Here is a 12967-nt window from a genome sequence, read left to right as displayed (position 1 = left end):
CCGGCCGAACGATCGCCGTCGAGGGCTGATCCGGTGACGAGCGACACACACTCGTCCAGTCAAGGGCACCAACGTCCACCATGCACACCAACGCGGAAACACGAGAATAGCATACGACAAATGGCAAAAGAACGACAGGTTCAGATCGCTGAATGAGAATCTCGCAAAGCATTCCTTGCGAAAGAGAAACATGCACTTTAAGAAATACAAGAATAGAAAAAAAAGGGTCTTCTTTTGTATTTGAAAACGTTTTTAGGCAGTGCTACGTGGCTATTTTTACCCCAGTTGAAAGCAAGATAAAAATATAAACGCTTCCGAAGTAATTCAAACGTGAAGGAAAGCCCTATGCCGCATGGCCATTGCATGGCCTCCGAGATCCCGAAGCGCTGGAGCAATTCTCCGGCTGTACCATTCGTGCGGGAAGTGCATAATCGGAAAAAGAGAAGGATGCGGCGTCTCTCCGGGGGGAGGCGCTTCCAACCCACTCATCGACAGCATGGCACGAGGCAGAAGAGTTCAAGAAAATGTCTTTCTGTCCGAGCTACTGCAACTTCTACTTACAAATATTTGTGTATTGTGGTAGAACGGTGAACAGTTGCTCCGGGGACGTAGATAGACAGGTTGTGATGCTCATTTAATTCTTAGATTTGAGACATTCATCTGGAGATGTTGTGGCTAGTGCTACAAGCGCGCCTTTTCATATATTTGACTGCAAGCTGTAGCACGCATAAAAAAAAATTAGCTTCGTACTTAAAAATTCGAATTTCCCTAAATAGTAATATTAATGCTGCATTTTTAAAAAAAATTATTTTCGCACGTTGTTTGGCGTAGGTTTTGGAGCCTGAGCACGAGGTTTAAATTGATACTATTTATAGTGAAGTCCGTGTTGTTCTTCTTTTAATATGTTTAATAGTTATTACGCATTTTTTGCGGGTCTTATTGCGGTGTTTGCTTTACTAGAAGTGCCTTTAACCCGGGGTCCCACTGCTCATGCATTTATACAAAAGACAGTCTCCAGATATCAGACACCGCGACATCCGTGGTCCAAATACCGCATGCCAACTGTCTTCTTGAACTCGTTGCAGTGCGGCATTCGAAGCTCATATATCGTGGTGAATCGCGTTTGAATCTGTTTGCAGACTGTCGTTTGTATGATGTATAAGCAGTGTGACCCGGCCAGCCTTTGGGGAAAAGCTTATGGCGGTGAGGTACGGCCACCTCGCAATGATTTCGTCATTTTTTATAAACCTCGTGATAATTGTAGGTACTGATTGAAAAGGTGGGGCGTTATTTTGTAAACGTCTAGTTTTTTGGCATTTGTAGCACAGACCATCGTATCCCGTTGTGCACTTTGTGATGTAACTTAATTGACATGCAAACCAACAATAGAATCTCTAGAAAAAAAATACTCTGGTTTGTTTATAAATTCCAACCTTGTTCCAACCTGGTTTATTCGGTATTCCAACCTGGTATATTTCCAAATTCCAAGCCTTGAATATATAGGTTAGACGCGAAGTACTTTGCGATGCAATTGCTTCAATCAATTTCTTTCGATACTCTACCCTGTCTGTCATAATCATGCCTGTGTTGACAAGGAATGGCCGCACAAACTTCTGTATTACAACTCTAGAATTTTTTGTCTACAGGCCTATGCAGCTTGTTAAGAAAAATGTCCCGATTTTCATTTTCTGCGACAAAACCCCCGCGAAAAGAACGGAAAAACAAAAATGACGCGCATCAGTAAGCAAAACCACGTGTCACAGTTAAAAAGTAAAAGAAACATCGCGAAGGGTTTGTATAAAAGACGGACAAAGCTCTAAATTGGCCACTCTCGCTGCGCACAACCGCAAAAAAAAAAAAAAACAAAAAAACAGTGTCACACTTTTTTTGTTGTGGTCTGCGAGAAATTGTTCAGCAAAAGTACCTCTCAAGGGGTGTCCAAACAGGACACTACAAAACGCAGGACTCCGACAAATAGTGAAAACTGAAGCCGACACTGCCGCTTCAATTTTCACGATTTGTCGGAGTTGTGCGTTTTGTAGTGTCCTGTTTGGACACCCCTTCAGGGGACCTCTTCACCGATATTGGGGATGCACGCACTCGCACGTACAGATAGTTCACGGCGGCGAGGGTGCGCATTGTGTAGGCGCGTGTGTGTGCGTGTCGGAGGTGAGAAGCGATGGTTTTTCGTTCCCGGCGCCGCCGGCAACGAAAAGGAACGCTGCGCCGCTAGGCCTCTGGAAGAGCATTCGCTGCACACACCGAACCGTACAAATACATACACGCACACACATTTACTTCAGAATCTGTATATCCCCCCACTGTGGTTCCTCTGCCAACCCCCGAACACGCTTCCAAAAAAACATAACGCTATAGAAAAAAAAAAAATAATGTCCGGCTTGGCCCGCTTCGGCCCCCCTTGTAAACTTGAATGCAAGACCCGTGCCCGGCCCGGGCCCTTCATGAATGTAGCCGTGAAGCCCGAGCCCGGGCCGTGGGCCGGGCCGGCCCGTGGCTTGCGGTCTGGCCAGTACTATACTCGGCGACAACTTTTCTTGGCAATGCAGTGGAAGGTAGAGGCCCGCGTCCCCTCTCCCATTTTGAGTGTACGCAGGCTCTCCTCCTCCCCCGGCAATGCAGTGGAAGGTAGAGGCCCGCGTCCCCTCTCCCATTTTGAGTGTACGCGGGCTTTCCTCCTCTCCCCGGAAATGGGGGAGGAGGAGAGCCTGCGTACACTCAAAATGGGAGAGGGGACGCGGGCCTGTACCTTCCACTCCATTGCCAAGAAAAGCGATTTACAGCGGGCGTCCCTGGTTTTGAGAGGGTACGTCAGTGTTGCCCGACTGCGCTGAGCTGTGGGTTTTGTAGTCAGGGGGCTGTGGCAGCCTGCGTAGGCGCACTTTCGGGCGCTGGTGGAGGCTAAATTGCCGTGTTATATTTTTTATTTTGTGTTCTATGGCGAATAGAATTTCTCGGGGTTTTTAAGAAGGCATTGTACTATTTTTTGGGAACAAAAATTAAGAAATAAAAGCTGTTTTGGTGAGTCCGTGCGCGACAGAACAAATGCAACCGGAAAATTTGTTTCATTTTATGTTGATTTTTTTACGGCACCGTACACTCAGCTGTGTCAATTTACAAAGGTCTTAGCCGTCAAAAATATTTGGCCACACAGGATATCGGAACTGCATGGATATTCCCCGCCCACACCATGAAATTCAACGAGTATCATCAATCGAACAACATATAGATATATTGTATGTACCCCACGGTGCCGCGTTATCCGTACAGGACTTGAGAAAGGTCTCGAATAACACAGCATGTCCAATATACAGTGCCGACGATAGTCACTTCACGACAACCGAACGGAATCCGGTGTGTTTTGGGGAACATCTAGAAGAGAGCTGCTTTTTCGCACAGCTTCAAAGCAAATGAACGAACGTGTCTATTTCGTCGCCACAACCGGGCCGGACCCGACCCTATCAGCTATTTTTCGCGAAGAGCCGGTACATAGCCGGGAGGGCTTTTTGGAGATTATCTCAACATGAATAATCCTCCAAGAACGTTGAACTGCCTGCGTCGCGGGCAGCTTGACGTTCGCTCTCTTCGTTCGTTTCCTGCGAAGGCCGAGTCCCTGGACTATTCCCTGGTTCTCAAAGTGGAAGATAACACACAAAGGGTAAATATCCGAAACAGGCGAATGAAGTAAAAACTTCCAAGAAAAGCCGGCGAACTCCGAATGCACAATGCAGGTGGGGAGTCACGCTGACCGGGTTTCCACAGCTCAGGCGGGTGCCAGAAATTTCTGGCTGATAGGGGTCGCTCGATTCGCAAAATGGCGGCGGCCAGAGCGCTCTTTTTGGAAAGGTCTATAGTGCATACCTCTACCTGCGACGCTGACGGCTCGCCCTTCTGTTATGACTGGGCAGACATCGCCCCCTCGCGGCGAGCGACGGAGTTAGCGCAATTACACTCGTACTGCTGGGGAGCGACTCGAATCAATACGACCTAGAGGACAAGGCCTGTGCATGACGTTTCGTTAGTAGATCCGCGACCCGCCTTAAGCGGCAAACACCACGAAGCTTGACGAGAGTAGGGGCCCCGCGGAGCGCGGGCGAAAATAAGGCCCTTAGACGAAACGTGATCTCATCGACCCTGGCGAGCTCGGAGCCTCTGTTAGCAGACGAATTCTCCGCAACGCATTGGTTTTGCCCATTTCCGTGCAAAGTGACCAGCAATAAAAAAAAAAAAAAAATTGCACGGGTATTCGCTGCTTTGAATGTTAAAAAATAGGTGCCACCTCCTAAGTGAAGGACATTTTCTTCGCATGGAAAATACGTTAGAGCTTTCAGGTTGCGATTTTGGTGCTCCCCTGAAGAAAACACTCCGTTACAACTTATGTAAGCGAGATAAATCACAAATGTACCTTCGCACTGTTTTTTTTTTTTTTTTTTTAAAGGGCAATGTACAAAAACTTTGGAACGTAGCTACGTTTCAACCTTACTATTCTGATCAATCAATTCGTTTAGTTGTTGAACTTCCCATTTCTCATGAATGTCCTGCTTATAACCGTTTTGTCGGATAGGCGAATAGGATGAAGAAGCAAAAAGGCAATTTCAAACCACGTACGTTATTGCGATGTGAGTATGCTCTGGAAGAAGTGGATTGTGCACATGCAAATCTGACGCTATTACTGAAATTAATAAAAGCGGAGTTACAAGAAAAGGAGACTTCTTGCGCGTCCAAAAGAAAAAGAAAAGAAAAAAACGAGGAGAGCGTCGTAGTGCAAATAACGATGATTTCGTTCACGTTATATACGCTGCATAAATTCTGATTGTTAGCGCCGGGACGACGAACGTCTTCATCGTCTTCTACGACGGCACCCGTTGGACCGTCAACAACTCCTCCCATTTTTGAAAGTTTACTTCCTTCTTTTTATTTTTGAGGAGACGCTACGCCCATCGCGTTCTTTCTTCCTCCTGCTTTTAAAGGTTCTTTTTTGTTTAACATTTTTTTTTTGTTTGACGTTCCCCGTTCCCCGTTCGTACAAGCGGCGACTGAATGGAATGAGTTGGCAAGCGAAATTGCGACGGTCACTGATCATGATACATTTATGTTGTTATTGCGTGAATCTTTAGGGTGAATGAATCATATGTTGCCCTGTATGTTTGTTACTCGCTCGCTGGGTCTATTGCTTTTTTTCTAGCACGTCGACTGCCTCCAATGATGTGAGTGCGTGTGTGGCTTTCTTGTTATGTAATGTCTTCCCTTCATGGTTCTTTTTAGCGTGACACGATGTCTTCTATTTTTTCTTGTAAAATATTGTATGATTATGCAAAAGTTTATACGGCACCCCCCTCTATGTAATGCTCCTTTGGAGCCTTTAGAGGTATGTAAATAAATAAATAAATAAATAAATGACGTTTCAACATCGCGTGCTTTGTCTTGCCTTGTTTGTCTTAGTTCTTGCTCTCTTTCCTTAACCTCGGTACTTACTACCGCCAGTCCGTCTGCTCAACACCTCCTAGAAATAAGGCCGTAGGGCTCTTCTCGTGACGTCACAAAGGAAGGCCATCGGGGCGCGCGTCGAAGCGAAGGCAACGCACGTGGATCGACCGTCGTAACGCGCTTTTCGTCACATACGCGTGTCATATTACCCAAAATAAAAGCTGGATATAGCAACGGGTCTAAGAAACACTTTATTAGACGGGCAAAACATTACACCGCTAAATAATCGGTACGAAATGGCACGAGGTATACGTCTACCGAAAAACGTGATTGTTTTAAGTCGAAAACATTGGGTCACGAAATTATTGCTGTAGGAATGCATATTTTATATAGAAATACGTCGACAAAATGGCGAGACACGCAGTGATTGGACACAGCAATACAGATCAGTTAAAAATCAGGTAGACGTAGCCAACGTGGACACTGCTGGACAAGAGTCACTAATACGATCATGTAAGTGATGTTATTCTGTGCAGTCACTGAATTCAGATTTATGTAATTTCGATCGAATGACAATATGCTGTTGACAAATTAGCTTGCGACGCTCGTGTAATCACTCAAAAGAGCGAACTGATTAAATCCCGTGACATTTAATGAAAATATATTAACTTTCGTGTGGCAGGGGTACTATACTTACTATTTACAGCCAACTAATTTCCTTCTTCCTATGGGCTCGAGCTGCCTAAGACCAAATTATAACCTATTTTGTATGCAATATTACTATTACCTTATTCCAGTTAAGATTCAAGTATAAACGCGGTAAACGCAATAAAAGAACATTAGTATAAGTAAACACATAAGCACAAACAACGCACTTACAATAATCGCACAAACAACGCACTTTCAATATTCACACAAACTTGTTATTTACCTTCCAGTAAAAATAGAATACCACGCATATTTACAAACGTCGGCGCAATAGCAAACGAATAACGACGAACAAGATTCCATTTTATCGCCATATTAAAAAAAATCGACTGCAGCATTTTACTTGCGTCTTAAATGACCAAGAGAGCCCGTAAATAAGTTGTTTCTCACCTGTCGATCGTATCCATACGTCCCACAATGTCCACCACGAAAACATTTGAACACGAACTTCAAGAAGTCTCTCTCTATCGAGAGAGAGGTCATCGACCAGTGTCATCGTTGACTAGTTGCCACACACGTCACTCAAATCTTAGCAGGACTTGTTTTGCGAATCCGCGTAAATGCCGTAGTATCAAACGAACACAAAAAAAAAAAAGAGAAAAAACTACCCAAGACCACGGTGGCGACAAAAAAAAAAAAAAAAAAAAAAAGACGGATAGGAGGGCCAAAAGAACCACACACACACACACACACACGAGAGCAGCGGCACCAGGACGAGAGGCTTAACAATAACTTTTTTTTGTATCAGTGGCAAACAGCACACATAATCCACTCAGTCTTGAATACTTAAAATCCAGAAACCGTGAAAGCGCGTTTCTAAGACCTACTGACGCTGACGAAATTCATCAGATATTTCTTTCTTTCCGAAACAGTGGTTGCTGTGATGCCGATGATCTGCAAATTCGCCCAGTTAAACACGTCTTAGATATAATTTGCCCTGTTTTAGAACACGTGTATAATCTTTCGCTTATGTATGGCGTATTTCCAAAACATATGCAGTTAGCTAAGGTGAGCGTCCTATTTAAAGGGGGTGACAAAAATGAATTATCAAATTATAGACCAATATCAATTCTTCCCGTTTCTTAAAAGTGGGAGAGCGCCTTTAGAGCGCGCGACACTAGAGCGCCAACGTTAGAGCGCGCGACACGAGGGCGCTACGATAGTAGCGCGCTTGACATTAGAGCGCACGTCACGAGAGCGCACCCCAGTGAGCGAACACCGCAAAATGTGTGATGTACCTGCGGCTCCACATGACTAAACAAAATTGTGCGACTCATCGGATTGAAGCATTGGTAAGTGTTGAGTGATTGAATGTGCCTTTAATAAAAAATAAAAATAAAACGGGTATGACTCAAAAATTTCTAACCAATTGTTTACTGAGATCGGAGAGAAAAGGGGGCAGGGGAGCGGGCTGGGGCATATAGGTATACCGGCAAAGTTTGCAGTTGAGGGGAGCAGCGAGTCTAAGATTTCTTCACAGCGCTGCGGTGCGCCTCTCGGATATACTATAAATAGTTTACTTTTTGCTATATTTGGTCTATTCTTGACAGACATTTGGGCTCCGATCTATTTGGTGGCTATTTAGACGTCCCTTGCGTAAGTTTAAATGGTATTCTGACGTCCATGTCCGTAAAGAAGAAAGCTCACCGCTAAAAAAGTATCAGTAAAACACTCGTCGAAGCAAAGCTCAGCGCAATTTTATCGGTTGCAGATCTTTCCAGTCTTTTGACGGATACAGGAAAACCTCCCCTGCAAATCTGTGTTATACAAACTCAAAGAACTAATGAAACTAGGTCAGCTGCATTGTTTTTTTCTGCGAAAATGCACGCTACAGATATGCTTTTTTTCCTGCTCTTAGCTTTTTGTAACACTTCTTGGTTTGTCACACGCAAAAATGTTTTCGACTCATTTTGCAGTGTCATTGCTGAATTCTGCGGAAAAAATCCCTGCCAATTTTACATAAAACCCGCGATGCCCGAACAAGTGGTCGGTCCGGTCGGGCCACTCGCGCTGGACTGGCTGTGCGCTCTCGTGACGGACGCTCGCCTCCGCTAAGCTCCTCCGCTACCCGGAACTCTACAGTGAAAGCCATCGGCATGCAGGCGTAGTGGCGGTTTCTTCGTAGCGGAGGTGGAAACACGGTCAACTAAAACTCCCCAATAGGGAGTTTTCGTAGACCGCGTTGCCCCCTCCGCTAAGCGTTCCGCAACGAAGAAGTTGCTACTGCGCCTGCGCACCGATAGCCTTGACTGTGGAGTTCCCGCTATCGTAGCGGGTTGCGGAGGGCCTTGCGGGACGGCGAAAACGATCTACGAAAACTCCCTAGTGAAAGCCATCGGCATGCAGGCGTAGTGGCGGTTTCTTCGTAGCGGAGGTGGAAACACGGTCAACTAAAACTCCCCAATAGGGAGTTTTCGTAGACCGCGTTGCCCCCTCCGCTAAGCGTTCCGCAACGAAGAAGTTGCTACTGCGCCTGCGCACCGATAGCCTTGACTGTGGAGTTCCCGCTATCGTAGCGGGTTGCGGAGGGCCTTGCGGGACGGCGAAAACGATCTACGAAAACTCCCTAGTGAAAGCCATCGGCATGCAGGCGTAGTGGCGGTTTCTTCGTAGCGGAGGTGGAAACACGGTCAACTAAAACTCCCCAATAGGGAGTTTTCGTAGACCGCGTTGCCCCCTCCGCTAAGCGTTCCGCAACGAAGAAGTTGCTACTGCGCCTGCGCACCGATAGCCTTGACTGTGGAGTTCCCGCTATCGTAGCGGGTTGCGGAGGGCCTTGCGGGACGGCGAAAACGATCTACGAAAACTCCCTAGTGAAAGCCATCGGCATGCAGGCGTAGTGGCGGTTTCTTCGTAGCGGAGGTGGAAACACGGTCAACTAAAACTCCCCAATAGGGAGTTTTCGTAGACCGCGTTGCCCCCTCCGCTAAGCGTTCCGCAACGAAGAAGTTGCTACTGCGCCTGCGCACCGATAGCCTTGACTGTGGAGTTCCCGCTATCGTAGCGGGTTGCGGAGGGCCTTGCGGGACGGCGAAAACGATCTACGAAAACTCCCTAGTGAAAGCCATCGGCATGCAGGCGTAGTGGCGGTTTCTTCGTAGCGGAGGTGGAAACACGGTCAACTAAAACTCCCCAATAGGGAGTTTTCGTAGACCGCGTTGCCCCCTCCGCTAAGCGTTCCGCAACGAAGAAGTTGCTACTGCGCCTGCGCACCGATAGCCTTGACTGTGGAGTTCCCGCTATCGTAGCGGGTTGCGGAGGGCCTTGCGGGACGGCGAAAACGATCTACGAAAACTCCCTAGTGAAAGCCATCGGCATGCAGGCGTAGTGGCGGTTTCTTCGTAGCGGAGGTGGAAACACGGTCAACTAAAACTCCCCAATAGGGAGTTTTCGTAGACCGCGTTGCCCCCTCCGCTAAGCGTTCCGCAACGAAGAAGTTGCTACTGCGCCTGCGCACCGATAGCCTTGACTGTGGAGTTCCCGCTATCGTAGCGGGTTGCGGAGGGCCTTGCGGGACGGCGAAAACGATCTACGAAAACTCCCTAGTGAAAGCCATCGGCATGCAGGCGTAGTGGCGGTTTCTTCGTAGCGGAGGTGGAAACACGGTCAACTAAAACTCCCCAATAGGGAGTTTTCGTAGACCGCGTTGCCCCCTCCGCTAAGCGTTCCGCAACGAAGAAGTTGCTACTGCGCCTGCGCACCGATAGCCTTGACTGTGGAGTTCCCGCTATCGTAGCGGGTTGCGGAGGGCCTTGCGGGACGGCGAAAACGATCTACGAAAACTCCCTAGTGAAAGCCATCGGCATGCAGGCGTAGTGGCGGTTTCTTCGTAGCGGAGGTGGAAACACGGTCAACTAAAACTCCCCAATAGGGAGTTTTCGTAGACCGCGTTGCCCCCTCCGCTAAGCGTTCCGCAACGAAGAAGTTGCTACTGCGCCTGCGCACCGATAGCCTTGACTGTGGAGTTCCCGCTATCGTAGCGGGTTGCGGAGGGCCTTGCGGGACGGCGAAAACGATCTACGAAAACTCCCTAATGTCGCTGCGCACTAGAGTCGCGCGCGCTAACATCGCCGCGCTCTGGAGTCGCGCGCTCTAACGTCGTGGCGCTCTAGTGCTGTGCGCTCTAACGTCGCGGCGCTCTACACTCTAAAAAAAAGGGTGTCATGGGGTACACCCATACGGGGTGTAAGTGCTTGTCACATATACTACACCCTTTGGGGGAATACAAGTGCACCCCAAATATGGGAGCACGTGTACACTCGTTGGTGTGGTACACATGTGCACCTTTTTCTACAGAAATCTCACTCGAAGGGAACACAGGTGCACCCCATTCGATGGTGTACGGCTACGGCTACACTTCTTTCTACGCCCGCTTCACTCAAAGGGAACACAGATGCACCCCATTCGATGGTGTACCATTGCACCTCTTCATACACCCGCTTCACTCAAAGGGAACACAGATGCACCCCGCTCAATAGTGTACCATTACTTCCCTTTCTACACCTACTGCTCTCAAAGGGAACACAGGAGCACCCCGTTCAATAGTGTGCTGTTACACCTCTTTCTACACTCGCTGAATTCGAAGAGAACACAGATGCACCCGATTCAAAGGTGCATGGTTACACCACTTTATGCACCCGTTTCATAACTTCATAAACCTATTTAAGACATCAAGGAAAACAGTAAAAAATGTATGCGCCCCGGTGATTGCAAAAAGGCAGGTAAACGGACACACGGTATTGTTTTTAAATCTCATAGAAGTTTATTAGACAGCCTATCCCGTAAGCAAGTACAAACTTGCAAGCAATCCGTGATATCTGAAGACGTACAAAGAAGCTTCTACACAACTGAAAAGATTACTAAGCAAACAAGAACCGGGGGTGAGTCTTAGGTAGTGTCCATTCTGCCAGCAGCCCGTAGAATTATTTCCGCAAATATCCACCAGCAGTCGCCGTTAATTCATCGAACGACGTTTCATCGACAACTCAGATTAGCTTTTCTATTTTAGCTTCTCTCCTTTCTTTTCTTGCAATGAGCCGCCCCACAATGTATCCGCGAAGTGACGTGTATGGGTGGGACAGGTGGGCTAATATTTTTGTAATGAGCCGCCGCAGACTGTCGCCACGAAGCGGCGCGAACGGGTCGGCTGGGTCGGTGAGCACGCGCCCCAGAGACACACGCGCGACAAAATGTCCTTACAGCGTGCATTTTGCGTAACGAGTGACGATGAAACAAGTGTCGATGAAACGTGTCTACAAAACGTGTATCGACAAAAACGTTTTCACAAAACGCCAGGAGAATAAGAAAGTCAGTATTCCATTTACAGTTGTCACATGATTGTATACAGCTAATGGCAGGCGACTGCCGATAGAATTTCGGGGAAATTATTCTCCCGGCTGCTAGAAAATAGACACTGCCCAATTCTAGAGGTAATCCGGAACGGAACGGTCAGTCGTTGCAAAGGAGTAGGTTGCAGTGCACTTACGATGAAAATACCGGACTTGAAATATGTAATCCGATATATATTTATTAATGATATTGAAATTGTGAAGAACGGGCATGTGCACGCCCATTTAAGGTAACCGCGTTAGCGTCCATTTGGCCATATTTCTCGCTTTATTACTTAAAAACCACACAAAAAGTGCATTATATTTTCGCTGACTCTGTTAGTACATATTATAAACGTTAATTTCACAGAGTTTAAAGAAAATTAAAGGTTGCCTTTTCTTTAGAATTATTTTCAAAATAATGCATATGCATTAAATGCCCCTGCGTGGGCAATTCTTGTACATTTCTCCCGCTAACCAGGACAACAATATTTCATGGAAAGATGCGTCATATACAGGGCAACACACTAGCAAAGTTTGACGACCTTAGCTTTTATGCATACGGAGAAAAAAAAATCTTTATTCCTGAGGGTTACTGCGCAATGTGCCGTGTTTGAGATTCTGTTTATCAAAATAACAAGCCTAATACACGGTGATTCAAATTTTTGTCAATTCTTCCTGTGCTTAATTTGTCAGTAAATATTTCTAGACCCATAGCCAGAACATGTTTTTTAGGAAGCCGCCCGAACTGTCAAGATCGCGCGATACGGAAAACGCGCGCGTGACTGAGGTGCTTACAAATTTTTTCCGCAAAGACAATATAGGTTTTTTCGTTCTTTTTTTTTTTAAACAAGGGTTGCTTTTATTTGTCTGGGCATGGAGCCACCAAAATATCTTTTTTTCATCAAAATTAAAAATGGTCACTGTACATGGTTGTTCGATCTTATCTGAAAACGCCCAGGAGGACACTTAAGACTGTTTACGTGTAGGAAGGCGAAATTAAAATTAGTTTCAGGCGCGAGAAATTTTTTCGAGTAATGTTGCTACACGTATTAATGTCTAGGACGACGTCCTATACTTCTCAATGCGGAAATGGCGTGCGTAAGTGCGCCATCGATTGATCTGTTTGATAAAGAACTTATGTTCCGAGGGCACTTGTATGACAGTCATTGTACATGACAAGGAGTCAAGAATTGCGTCCTATTTATTTACAGCGATGTTTGATATGTTGCTTTCCAATAAAGATCAGTTGAAAGTCAGCGCTCTGTCTGTCTACATCTTCTCTTGTCCTTCGTCTGGTTCAAGCTGCTTTTAATTTTTCAATAGACGGCCTACAGGTCGACGCCAAGTACGGCGTCTAGGACGACCTCGAGAACGATATCAAGGAAAGCGTCTAGGACGACGCCGAGGACGATTTCTTGGACGACCTCAAGTACGACGTACAGTGCGACGTCGAGGACGACGTTGAGAACGACTTCTAGGACGAA

Source organism: Ixodes scapularis, unplaced genomic scaffold (assembly GCF_016920785.2).
Source record: "Ixodes scapularis isolate PalLabHiFi unplaced genomic scaffold, ASM1692078v2 PGA_scaffold4__175_contigs__length_147842914, whole genome shotgun sequence".
In the NCBI taxonomy this organism is placed as follows: Eukaryota; Metazoa; Arthropoda; class Arachnida; order Ixodida; family Ixodidae; genus Ixodes; species Ixodes scapularis.
This window is presented reverse-complemented; position numbering follows the sequence as displayed.